The 12,474-nt window shown below is 38.3% G+C and overlaps 1 long non-coding RNA gene and 1 other non-coding gene across 3 annotated transcripts in view; both read right to left on the minus strand.

Moving 5' to 3' along the window:
* Window positions 1-12,474, minus strand: part of LOC141373835 (uncharacterized) — a 167,077-nt gene that overhangs the window by 64,383 nt on the left and 90,220 nt on the right. The window lies entirely within an intron of this gene.
* LOC141373940 (U6 spliceosomal RNA) lies at window positions 10,581-10,685 on the minus strand. The gene has a single exon (XR_012380399.1). It is a non-coding gene; the product is annotated as a U6 spliceosomal RNA (small nuclear RNA).

The raw sequence follows: 12,474 nt of genomic DNA on the forward strand, positions 1-12,474 counted from the left end.
CCTTTCAATAGTTACCCTGAATGTAAATGGGCTAAATGCCCCAATCAAAAGACACAGGCTATCAGATTGGATTAAAAAACAAGACCCATCAATATGCTGTCTGCAAGAGACTCATTTTAGACCCAAAAAACACCCCCAGATTGAAAGTGAGGGGGTGGAAAACCATTTACCATGCTAATGGACACCAAAAGAAAGCTGGGGTGGCAATCCTTATATCAGACAAACTAGATTTTAAAACAAAGACTGTAATAAGAGATGAGGAAGGACACTATATCCTACTTAAAGGGTCTATCCAACAAGAAGATCTAACAATTGTAAATATCTATGCCCCGAACATGGGAGCAGCCAATTATATAAGGCAATTAATAACAAAAGCAAAGAAACACATGGACAACAATACAATAATAGTGGGGGACTTTAACACCCCCCTGACTGAAATGGACAGATCATCTAAGCAAAAGATCAACAAGGAAATAAAGACTTTAAATGACACACTGGACCAAATGGACTTCACAGACATATTCAGAACATTCCATCCCAAAGCAATGGAATACACATTCTTCTCTAGTGCCCATGGAACATTCTCCAGACTAGATCACATCCTAGGTCACAAATCAGGTCTCAACCGGTACCAAAAGATTGGGATCATTCCCTGCATATTTTCAGACCACAATGCTTTGAAACTAGAACTCAATCACAAGAGGAAAGTCGGAAAGAACTCAAATACATGGAGGCTAAAGAGCATCCTACTAAAGAATGAATGGGTCAACCAGGAAATTAAAGAAGAATTAAAAAAAATTCATGGAAACCAATGAAAATGAAAACAGAACTGTCCAAAATCTTTGGGATACAGCAAAGGCAGTCCTGAGAGGAAAGTATATAGCAATACAAGCCTTTCTCAAGAAACAAGAAAGTTCTCAAATACACAACCTAACCCTACACCTAAAGGAGCTGGAGAAAGAACAGCAAATAAAGCCTAAACCCAGCAGGAGAAGAGAAATCATAAAGATCAGAGCAGAAATCAATGAAATAGAAACCAAAAGAACAGTAGAACAGATCAGCGGAACTAGGAGCTGGTTCTTTGAAAGAATTAACAAGATTGATAAACCCCTGGCCAGACTGATCAAGAAGAAAAGAGAAATGACCCAAATCAACAAAATCATGAATGAAAGAGGAGAGATCACAACCAACACCAAAGAAATACAAACAATTATAAGAACATATTATGAGCAACTCTATGCCAGCAAATTAGATAACCTGGAAGAAATGGGTGCATTCCTAGAGATGTATCAACTACCAAAACTGAACCAGGAAGAAATAGAAAACCTGAACAGACCTATAACCACTAAGGAAATTGAAGCAGTCATCAAAAATCTCCCAACAAACAAAAGCCCAGGGACAGATGGCTTCCCAGGGGAATTCTATCAGACATTTAAAGAAGAATTAATACCTATTCTCCTGAAACTGTTCCAAAAAATAGAAATGGAAGGAAAACTTCCAAATTCATTTTATGAGGCCACCATTACCTTGATCCCAAAACCAGACAAAGACCCCATCAAAAAGGAGAATTACAGACCAATATCCTTGATGAACATGGATGCAAAAATTCTCACCAAAATACTAGCCAATAGGATCCAACAGTACATTAAAAGGATTATTCACCACGACCAAGTGGGATTTATCCCTGGGCTGCAAGGCTGGTTCAACATCTGCAAATCAATCAACGTCATAGAATACATTAACAAAAGAAAGAACAAGAATCATATGATCCTCTCAATAGATGCAGAAAAAGCATTTGACAAAGTACAGCATCCTTTCTTGATCAAAACTCTTCAGAGTATAGGGTTAGAGGGTACATACCTCAATATCATAAAAGCCATCTACGAAAAACCTACAGCGAATATCATTCTCAATGGGGAAAAGCTGAGAGCTTTTCCCCTAAGGTCAGGAACGCGGCAGGGATGTCCACTCTCACCACTGCTATTCAACATAGTATTCGAAGTCCTAGCCACAGCAATCAGACAACAAAAAGAAATCAAAGGCATCCAAATCGGCAAAGAGGAAGTCAAACTCTCACTCTTTGCAGATGATATGATACTTTATGTGGAAAACCCAAAAGACTCCACCCCAAAACTGCTAGAACTCATACAGAAATTCAGTCAAGTGGCAGCCTATAAAATCAATGCACAGAAATCAGTGGCATTCCTATACACCAACAACAAGACAGAAGAGAGACAAATCAAGGAGTCGATCCCATTCACAATTGCACCCAAAACCATAAGATACCTAGGAATAAATTTAACCAAAGAGGCAAAGGATCTGTACTCAGAAAACTATAAAATACTCAGGAAAGAAATTGAAGAAGACACAAAGAAATGGAAAAACGTTCCATGCTCATGGACGGGAGAACCAACATTGTGAAGATGTCAATGCTACCTAGAGCAATCTACACATTCAGTGCAATCCCCATCAAAATACCATCCACTTTTTTCAAAGAAATGGAACAAATAATCCTAAAATTTGTATGGAACCAGAAGAGACCCCGAATAGCCAGAGGAATCTTGAAAAAGAAAAGCAAAGCTGGCGGCATCACAATTCCGGACTTCCAGCTCTATTACAAAGCTGGCATCATCAAGACAGTATGGTACTGGCACAAAAACAGACACATAGAGCAATGGAACAGAATCGAGAGCCCAGAAATGGACCCTCAACTCTATGGTCAACTCATCTTTGACAAAGCAGGAAAGAATGTCCAATGGAAAAAAGACAGTCTTTTCAACAAATGGCGTTGGGAAAATTGGACAGCCACATGCAGAAGAATGAAACTGGACCATTTCCTTACACCACACACAGAAATAGACTCCAAATGGTTGAAAGACCTAAACGTGAGACAGGAGTCCATCAAAATCCTAAAGGAGAACACAGGTAGCAACCTCTTCGACCTCAGCCGCAGCAACTTCTTCCTAGAAACATCACCAAAGGCACGGGAAGCCAGGGCAAAAATGAACTATTGGGATTTCATGAAGATAAAAAGCTTTTGCACAGCAAAAGAAACCGTCCACAAAACCAAAAGACAACCGACAGAATGGGAGAAAATATTTGCAAATGACATATCAGATAAAGGGCTAGTATCCAAAATCTATAAAGAACTTATCAAACTCAACACCCAAAGAACATATAATCCAATCAAGAAATGGGCAGAAGACATGAACAGACATTTTTCCAGAGAAGACATCCAAATGGCCAACAGGCACATGAAAAAGTGCTCAACATCGCTCGGCATCAGGGAAATCCAAATCAAAACCTCCATGAGATACCACCTCACACCCGTCAGAATGGCTAAAATTAACAAGTCAGGGAACGACAGATGTTGGCGGGGATGTGGAGAAAGGGGAACCCTCCTACACTGTTGGTGGAAATGCAAGCTGGTGCAACCACTCTGGAAAACAGTATGGAGGTTCCTCAAAGAGTTGAAATTAGAGCTACCATTCGATCCAGCAATTGCACTACTGGGTATTTACCCCAAAGATACAAATGTAGGGATCCGAAGGGGTACATGCACCCCAATGTTTATAGCAGCAATGTCCACAATAGCCAAACTGTTGAAAGAGCTAAGATGTCCATCGACAGATGAATGGATAAAGAAGAGGTGGTAATATATACACAATGGAATATTATGCGGCCATCAAAAGGAATGAGATCTTGCCATTTGCAACGACATGGATGGAACTGGAGGGTGTTATGCTTAGTGAAATAAGTCAATCAGAGGAAGACATGTATCATATGACCTCACTGATATGAGGAATTCTTAATCTCAGGAACAAACTGAGTTTTACTGGAGTGGTTGGGGGTGGGAGGGATGGGATGGCTGGGTGATAGACGTTGGGGAGGGTATGTGCTACGGTGAGCGCTGTGAATTGTGCAAGACTGTTGAATCACAGATCTGTACTTCTGAAACAAATAATGCAACATATTTTAAGAAAAAAGAAAAAGAAGAAGATAGGAGGAGAGAAAGAATGAAGGGGAGTAAGTCAGAGGGGGAGAAGAACCAGGAGAGATGATGGACTGAAAATCAAACTGAGGGTTCTAGAGGGGAGGAGGGTAGGGGGATGGGTTAGCCTGGTGATGGGTATTAAAGAGGGCACATTCTGCATGGAGCACTGGGTGTTATGAACAAACAATGAATCATGGAACACTACACCAAAACAAATGATGTAATATATGGTGATTAACATAACAATAAAAATTTAAAAAAAGAGACTCTTAGTGATAGAGAACTGAGGGTTGATGGAAAGGGGTGGGTAGGGGATAGGCTAGATGGGTGATGTGCATTAAGGAGAGCACTTGTTATGATGAGCACTGGATGCTGTATGTAAGAGATAAATCACTGAATTCTACTATAGAAACCAATATTGTGCTGTATGTTAACTACCTAAAATTTAAATTAAAAAAAAAATCATAAGGAAGAGAAAACATGCTTACAGTCCTGTACTCTAAAACTTCCATATATGAGGGGAGTCATGCATTTCAAACCCATGTTGTTCAAGGGTCAATGCATCTGTGAAAAATGATTTAAGGGATGCACAAAATAAACAGATGTAAAATGTGACATCACATACATAAAACATGAAGGGGGAGAAGTAAAAATGTAGTGATTCAAGAATTTGTTTGAACTTAAATGACCATTAACTTAATATAGATTACTATATAATTAAAATGTTATATATGAACCTCATGGTAACCACAAACCAGAAACCTATAACAGATATACAAAAAAATAAAGAGAAAGGGATCCAAGCATAACACTAAAGAAAGCCATAAAACCATAGAGGAAGAGAGCAAGATAAAAATAAACAGAAAAGAACTCCAAAAAACAACTAGAAAGCAATCAACAAAATGGCAATATGAATAATTACTTTAAATGTAAGTGGCCTAATGCTCCAAGAGACATAGGTGACTGAATAGATTAAATAAAATCCATCTGTATTCTGCCTACAAGAAACTCACTTCAGCTTGAGAGTGAAGGGATAGAAAAACATATACCATACAAATGGTTGCGCGCGCGCGCGCGCACACACACACACACACACACACACACACACACACACACAAACACAGCCAGGGTAACAATATTTATATTAGACAAAATAGACTTTAAAACAAAGGCTATAACAAGAGACAAAGAAGGGCAGTACATAATGATAAAGGTATCAATCTAACAAAAGGATGACAATTGTAAATATCTATGCACCCAACATTGGAGCATTAATTATATAAATCAAATATTAAAAAACATAAAGGAAAAATTTGATAGTAATACAGTAATAGTTGAGGACTTTAACACCCCACCTGTATCAATGGATAGATCATCCAGAAAGAAAATCAACAAGAGTGGCTTTGACAACACAATAGAGCAGATAGTTTTAACATATATACAAAACATTCTATCAAAAACAGAATACACATTTTTTTCAAGGGCAAATGGAACATTCTCCAAGATAGATTATATGTTAGGCCACAAAATAATTTTCAAAATCTTTTAGAGGACTAAAACCATATCAAGCACCTTCTGACTACATCAGTATGAAACTAGAAATCAGTAAAACAAAAACAAAAGGAAAAAAATACAAACACATGGAGGCTAAACAACATGATAGTAAACAACCAATGGATAAATGAAGACATCAAATAGAAATAAAAAAAATAACTGGAGACAAATGAAAATGGAAATACTACAATTCAAAATCTTTGGGAGGCAGCAAAAAACCTTCCTTCCTTCTAGGAAGGAAGTTAATAGCAATACAGGCCTACATCAAGAAACAAAAAAATATGAAACAAACAATCTTACCTTACACCTAAAGGAACTAGAAAAAGAAAGACAAAGTCCAAAGTTAAAAGAAAGGAAATAATAAAAATCAGAGCATAAATGAAATAGAGACTAAATAAAAAGAGAATGAAAAATAGAAAAGATCAGTGAAGCCAAGAACTGGTTCTTTGAAATAATAAACAACAATGATAAATCATTAGCGAGGCTCATAAAGGAAAAAAAAAAGAAAACTCAAAATTGGTATGTAAGAGAAATTACAACTTACACCACAGAAATACAAAAGATTATAAGAGATTGCTAGGAAAAATTATATGCCAACAAACTGGAAAACCTAGAACACAGAGATAAATTTCTAGAAATATACAATCTTCTAAGACTGAATGAGGAAGAAATAGAAAATGTGAATAGACCAATCACTAGTAACAAAATTGAATCAGTAATCAAAAAACTCCCAATACAACAGGACCAGATGGCTCACAGGTGAAATATACCTAACATTTAAATAAGAGTTAATACCTATCCTCAAACTACTCCAAAAAATAGAAGAGAAAGAAAAGCTTCCAAAGACAGTCCATAAGGCCAGCATTACCTTGATACCAAAATCAGACAAAGACACTACAAAAATAAAAAAAAATTAGAGGTCAATATCCCTGATGAGCATAGATGCAAAAATCTCCAACAAAATATTAGAAAACCAAATCCATTACCAAATACATTAAAATTTTATTATTCACCGTGATCAAGTGTGATTTATTCCAGGGATGCAAGGATGGTTCAATCTGAACAATTCACACATCCATCAACATGACACACTACATTAACAAAATGAAGGATAAAAATTATGATCATCTCAATAGATGCAGAAAAGGCATTTGACAAAATTCAATATCCATGGTAAAAAACTGACAAAGAGAGTGCTGAAAAAGTATATATCAACATAATAAAGGTTATCTATGACAAGCCCACAACTAAAATTATACTCAATGGTGAAAGGCTGAAAGTTTTTTCTCTAAGATCAGGAACGAAACAAGGATGTCCATTCTTGCCACTTTTATTCAACACAGTATTGTAAGTCTTAGACACAACAGTCAGATAAGAAACAAAAGGCATCCAAATTGATAAGGAAGAAATAAACTGCCCTTATTAGCAGATCACATGCTATTTTATCCAGAAAACCCTAAACACTCTCCAAAAAAACTTAGAATGCATTCCATAAAGTTGTGAGAAATGAAATTAATGTATAGAAATCTATTGTGTTTCTATATGCTTACAGCAAAGTTGCAGAAAGAGAAATTAAGAAAACAATCCCATTAAAATGCATCAAAGGGGCGCCTGAGTGGCTCAGTCAGTTGGGCGTCTGCCTTCAGCTCGGGTCATGATCCCAAAGTCCTGGGATCTTGGGATCGAGCCCCACATTGGGCTCCCTGCTCAGTGGGAAACCTGCTTCTCCCCCTCATATTCCCTCTGTTTGTGTTCCTTCTCCCGCTGTCTCTCTGTTGAATAAACAAAATCTTAAAAAAAAACGCATCAAAAATAATAATATACCTAGAATAAATTTAACCAAGGAAGTGACACACCAGTAGTATGAAAATTAGAAGACACTGATTAAAGAAATTGAAGATGACAAAAATAAATGGAAAGATACTATCTTTTCCCCATTGTATATTCTTGTTTCCTTTATTATAGATTAATTGACCATATAAGCATGAATTTAATTCTGGACTCTGTCCCATTGATCTTATATGTCTGTTTTTGTATTACTGCCATACTTTTTTGATTACTGTAGTTTTGTCCTATAGTTTGAAATCTGGGATTGTGATACCTCCAGCTGTTTTGTTTTTTCTCAAGGTTGCTTTGGCTCTTTGGGGTCCTTTTGTGGTTACATACAGTTTTTTAGGATTAATTGTTCTAGTTCTATGAAAAGTAGTATTGGTATTTTTATAAGGATTGCACTGAATCTGTAGATCACTGTGGGCAGCATGGACATTTTAACAATATTAATTCTTTCATTTCATGGTCAGAAATTACTTAACCCCCATTTAACAGAAGGTAAACAGATGACCAAAATGATTTAGTACTTTACTCAGAGTGACCCAGGCAGTAACAGGCCAAATTGGGATTCAAACCCAGGAAGTCTGGCTCCAAAGGTTACAGCTTTAACTACCACCCCATCTTGGCACTCCGTTAATTATATTGCCTCTGCAAACATGACACTTGTAAGTATCAGGTTATTAGGCTGGTTCCAGATCTGGAAAAAACCACACAGAGAAAAATTAAGAGAACTAGAGCTATTTAGCAAAGAGCAAAGAAAGACAAAAAGGAGACATGATCATTGTATTCAGATACCTGTCTCCTTCCCAAATTCCTTCCCTAACTCCTTTTTTAATAAGAGGACATCATTCTACCAAAGACACCAGGAGCAGCTACAAGGATAAAAAGAGTCTGAGAATCTGAGAGACAGGGGCTGAGATGCATGTAGCATGAGCAGAGGGCAACCTATAGCAGAGGACAGCCATAAATTAGAGGCTACCTGCCAACAGTCTTGGATCTTTATCTTCTAGCTTATTCATTTTATCGAACACCCACGGGGTACCTACCCTGTGCACACTGTCCTCAGCACTGGGAAATGCCAAAGAACAAACTGCACCCGCCTTCCTTCCTGATCTTACATCCTCTCTCCCTCTCCTGCTAAATCCACACTGGCCCTTCTGTACCACAAACCCTCCTGGATCTTTCCCTCCTCAGGACCTCTGCACCTGCAGTTTCCCATTCCTGGCATGTTCTGTTTCCTGTTCTTCAAATGGTTAGGGCATCCCTAACCACCCCATCTAAATAAATATCTGGTTGCTTGTCCCTACATCCCTTAATTTTCATCTTTGCACTTATGGGTATCTAATTTTTTTTCTAATTTTTGTTTACTTTCTTCCCCTACTGAATTTAGTTTAATGGCATTTGTTTTTTCTTTTTCATTTTAAATAGGCTCCATACCCAACACGGGGCTTGAATTCATGACCCTGAGATTAAGAGTCGCATGTTCTACCGGATGAGCCAGCCAGGAGTCCCCAAATTTAGCTGAATGAAATCAGGAACTTCATCTGTTTTGCAGTCTTCTGTATTTGTGATGTTTTGAATAGTACCTAACACATAGAAGTAGTCTATAAATATTTACTGAATATGTTAATAAGCAAGAAATTATTCTTCCATTTTGGGGAATGTGTTAGCTTTGTTATTTTGAGAGCCAGTGGTTGCAAATTAGAGAAAATAAAATGTGAGTTATGTGGTTGAGATGGCTAAGTATACAGCAACATCCAAACTCCTCTTCTTAGTAATAGGACTCCAGGGGGAGTTTACTTCCCCTGGCATCCTTTACAGCAAGGATTTGGTGAATGTGGTGTGGGTGGAAAAATGAGGTGTGTCATTTCTAAGCCATGGCCTTAAAAAGAAAGCTAGATGGTACCACTGGCCCTCCCCCACAACCCCTTCCGCTACCCAGATGATGTCAGGATCTAAAGCAACCACTTTGGATCCAATGATGGAAATCTTGTGTGTTGAGAATGACAGAGCTCCTTTGTCAGCCTTAAATAGTTTACCTCTGGAGTACTATATGGAGAAAAATAAGCTTCCATCTTTATTTCAGGCACTGTATTGGGGGGGGGGTTACTTAGTTACAACAGCTAGGTCAGTACTCTAATAACAAATCTTAAGTCTTTTTCAGCAATTAAGAGGGTCCTTTCTACACCTGGTCTGCCTCTCTCAGGAACTACTGCCCAAATAGTATCTCCATATATTTTCATTTTTCAAATTTTATCCTTACCATCTTTCAAGTTAGGTTCTGTGTCCCACAACACATTGCATTTGCAACCTTCCACATGCAGAAAAGGAAAGGAAACAGAGTATGAATGCCTAGTAGGAGCCATTTACTATGCTAAATGCCTTGCCTGTAATATCTTAATTCTCTCAATAGGTCTGTGAGTCCAATGTCATTTCACAATTTTAAGTAAGAAGCAGGCTCAAGGACATTAGGTGTTTTGACCAAGGTCACACAGCTAGTAAGTGGCAGAGTGAGACTTCAAATCAGGTAACAGCCAGGTCGGCTCTTTCCACTACTCTATGCTGATACCGTGGTATGCACAATGACTGAGGGCTTGCATTTGGGTTTTCAGATTTTTTTTTTTTTTTTTTGCTCTAACTTATTTTCTTAACTGAATGACTTTTACTTGTCGATTTTTCCTTATGACATCTTTATCCAACCTTTACGGTCATGTTTGTTTGCTTTTTATAAATTGTGGTAAAATATAAAATTTACCATTCAGCTATTTTTTTTAAAGATTTTATTTATTTATTTGACAGAGAGAGACACAGCGAGAGCAGGAACACAAGCAGGGGGAGTGGGAGAGGGAGAAGCAGGCTTCCTATGGAGCAGGGAGCCCAATGCGGGGCTCCATCCCAGGACCCTGGGATCATGACCTGAGCTGAAGGCAGACGCTGAACGACTGAGCCACCCAGGCGCCCCTCAGCTATTTTTTAACTTTTTTAATTTAATTTTTTTATTTAAATTCAACCAGCCAACATATAGTACATCATTACTTTTTGGTGTAGTGTTCAATGATTCATTAGTTGTGTATGACACCCAGTGCTCATCACATTCGGCTATTTTTAAGTATATAGATAGTTTAGTAACATCAAGTGCATTCATGTCGTTGTACAACCATCCATCACTATTCACCTCCAGAACTTTGCCATCATCCCTCAAAAAAATATGGGATGCTTCCTGAGTTTGTGTGTCATCAATTGCACAGGGGACATGCTAATCTCTGCATTGTTCCAATTTGAGTACACATGCTGGCCAAACGAGCACAGGGAGTTTTAAGTCATTGGTTTTCTAACTCTTTGCTCCTTTCCTCCTTTTCTTTCTTCCCTTCTATGACCTGCTGCCTGCTGCTTCCGAATGAACTGGAGAGTCCTAGTGATAGATGTGCCTGTTCAAAGTTAGGAGCATGAGCAAAGAGAAATGAACATAAAAGAGCCTGGCCTGGGTCCTATCTTCATCCTCTGCCCCAACCAATCCTCAGGGGTTTGAGCAAGGAAACAGGAGATTCACAAATAGCCTAATTTAAAACTGAATCATTTTGAAGTTTCTTAGCCCGTCAAACCGTAAGTAAGCAACTCTGACCTGCTCCACCCTGCATGACTCACTGTCCAGTTTCAAGTACTGCCTGTTCCTCAGAGTTTCAGCCTCATCTCAAGCTCCCAGGCCCTTTCTCCCTTTTCTCCTTTCCTTCTTCCTGCTCTCTCTCTTCTGGAGGTCTTCCTTATCTGCAGGAAAGCACGGCAGGGAGAAGGGTCCATGGTTTAAGGGGAGGAAACAAGTTTTGTGCAATTTTCTGTTTTCCGTGGAAGGCTTTTTCCGTGAGAACACCGGCATTTGAGAGTTTCCTGTGCTCGCCGTCCTCTCCCTCCCTCAGGACCATTCCCTAAATCTCTACAAACATGAGAGCTGCTCCACTTCTCCAAAAAATGCTTTATCCCCACAAATACTATTCATGGGAAGAGGCTCTGAGTTTAGTCTGTTCCTACCATTTGATTATTTGTTTATCACACTGATTCAACACATAAGCAAGCATTTGGGCTTCTAATTTATACTCTATGCAATTTTGAAAGCCTAATAATTGGGGTGGAGAACTGGAAGCTATTGCTCTGTGGATTCCATTACATGCTTGTGTGAGCCTGAACCTACTGCCTTCCCTTCTCTTTCACCCCACAGAGGGGATCTGGGAGAGACCCTGGGGTGCAGGCCAGGAAGCTCTGCCTCTACCCAGGAGGCCTTCCAGGACCCAGTGGGAGCATCCTGAGGCTGTGCTGAGCCCATCAGGAGAAGAGCAGTGGTGTAGATCCCCAGGTCTAGTCCTTGAGAAACCAAAAATCTTATAGGCAGGCGCAATCAATATGCAAAGCTATACCTGCTATCAGTAAAAAGGTAAGCTCCTTTCAAAAATGAGTTTGCAAGAGTGATGGTAATGATGAATGGAAAGTGGGGCATCAAGAAGGTCTTCCTTAGCAGAAAAAGTCTGCTAAGGTAGTTTCAGTTGAAATAACTATTCTTGTTAAATTTTATGGGGTATTCTCATATTAACAGCAAAACATATTCTTGGGAGGAAACTCCAGAAAATCATATATATTCAAATCATTCTAATCCCACAATACAGAGATAACTGTTATAAATATTTCTTTAACAATTATTCTGTTTAATTTTACTTGGATTTAGCAGGGAAAAAAAGGTGAAGTGAAACTAAAGGAGCTGAATTTTATGTACATATTTTTTCAAAACAAGCTATTAGTTACTAAGGAACTCTTCAAATAAATTACTAAAACATGAGGCTTATGCTTCTTAATGGCCACAAGTTTGTTTACAAATATTCAGGTTTAGATGACAATCTGGTCAAAATCCAAGGTCACCTTTGCTATGCTAAAAACAACAAAATCATATATATATATTTTTTTTTTGATAGGGAAACCAGAAGAGAAAATGAGAACAAAACTTGATATCTAAGTTTACTCCCTGGATGATTCTTCAAAAGAATTATTGGGAAAAATCTGATCTGTAAAGAATCATGTGCTATAAAAATAGCAATCCAATTTCAAGAGTA

This window comes from Callorhinus ursinus, unplaced genomic scaffold, assembly GCF_003265705.2.
Source record: "Callorhinus ursinus isolate GAN/ISIS: 27379988/994484 unplaced genomic scaffold, GSC_fseal_2.0 scaffold12, whole genome shotgun sequence".
Classification (NCBI taxonomy): Eukaryota; Metazoa; Chordata; class Mammalia; order Carnivora; family Otariidae; genus Callorhinus; species Callorhinus ursinus.